Source organism: Mus caroli, unplaced genomic scaffold, assembly GCF_978045245.1.
Source record: "Mus caroli unplaced genomic scaffold, Mus_caroli_1 scaffold_3, whole genome shotgun sequence".
Taxonomy (NCBI): domain Eukaryota; kingdom Metazoa; phylum Chordata; class Mammalia; order Rodentia; family Muridae; genus Mus; species Mus caroli.
The window spans coordinates 151,807,261-151,808,908 of NW_028227258.1; the positions used below are offsets into that span (position 1 = coordinate 151,807,261).

General features: G+C 46.7%; 1 pseudogene; it reads right to left on the minus strand.

Annotated features, from left to right (window-relative positions):
- Window positions 1-277: 277 nt before the first annotated feature.
- On the minus strand, window positions 278-817 carry LOC110291009 (stromal cell-derived factor 2 pseudogene; annotated as a pseudogene).
- Between the last annotated feature and the right edge of the window lie 831 nt (window positions 818-1,648).

Below are 1,648 nucleotides of genomic sequence, written 5' to 3' on the forward strand. Positions count from 1 at the left end.
TTGTTAGTTTAATCATTTTGGAGAAGGGGAAATCACATGTTAACAATCCACGATGCCAACCTCCTGTGGAGCTAAACTCAGCAAAGAGAGACAAGTTCAACTTCCTTTTAGTATGAATGAAGGTACCACTGCCTTTACAGACTAGTCCTCTCGAGAACTGACCTGACTTGGGAGAGAACCAATTCAAGTGTGACAGACTCACAGGACCTGGAACAAGGATCCTGGGGGAAGCAGCTGCAGATGTCTACAAACATGCTGTGGTGACAGCGGCTCAGAGTCACAGCTGTGAGTAATGGGCCTCTGCTCTCAGCAACCCACTGGGCTTTACAAGGATACCTTCCATGGCCCCAGCACTTGTTCTGACTTGGCTGGGCCACCATGTACCTCTTTTTGTCCACTTACGGGTCCCTCATACTGTTCTCCTGTGAAGACAGGAGTATGTCGATGGAAGAATGTTTGAAGCTCACTTAACTGTCTCTTGCCCAGTAAGGTCCATTACAGAGCACTGTCCAGCCATCCAGATAGTCGCCTTCACCTCCTTCCCCAAAGGCACTCACTTCCTGGTTTCCAGAAAGCCGTGTAGTAAAATGGTTGCTGTGCAGGTTTCTATCTGTGGTGGTGTGTGTCAGCTGGATGGGCTGCCTGCCTTTGATGGGGGTCCCCTTTCACACACTGGCAGTTTCCTGTACTCTCCAATAACTGTTGCTGTTGTCCACAGAGATTACAGAGCAGTCAGTGGCTGCTGCCCACTCCCTGTGATCTGAGTCTTGCTCTGTTCCATGTATGTCCTCACGGTGACTCTTCCTGGTCCCTCCATATCAGGAGAGAATTTTTTTTTAAGATTTATTTATTTATTATATGTAAGTACACTGTAGCTGTCTTCAGACACTCCAGAAGAGGGTATCAGATCTCATTATGGATGGTTGTGAGCCACCATGTGGTTGCTGGGATTTGAACTCAGGACCTTCGGAAGAGCAGTCAGTGCTCTTACCCCCTGAGCTATCTCGCCAGCCCAGGAGAGAATTCTTAATGTGCCATCACCTATATGTGCCTGAATTTAGGAGGAGACAGGCTCTCCATGAGAATCTGCACAATGAGCCTGGCTTGGACAAAGGTGATTCGGGTTCAGTAATTAATGGATGCTTCATCGCTTACAGAAAATCATCTGTGTATTCGAGGTACCCCCAAGTGGTGAAGCGAGCTGCAAACATTCTTCCACTGACGTACTCCTGTCTTCACAGGAGAACAATATGGTCCACCCATAAGTGGACAAGACTGGAATCAAGGCTCTTTATGAAAATATTGTTTAAAAAAAAGAGGCGGCTTGACAGATATGTAGGTAAAGAAAAGGAAAGCACAAGAACTTAATGGGGGATACTTTTAATGTTGGAAGAGCATGTAGGGAAACATGATGCTGATCCTTAAAGGGCCAACACTCCCATAACAGGAGTTAAAGAGAGCAAAGCATAAGAAAGCTGTTTGAACCAGGCAGTGGTGGCTCATGCCTTTAACCCCCAGACTCAAGAGACAGAGGCAGGTGAATCTCTGCGAGTTTGAGGCCAGCCTGGTCTACAAAACAAGTTCCAGGACAGCCAGGGCTACACAGAGAAACCTTGTCTGGAAATAAATAAATAAGAAAGTTGTTTGA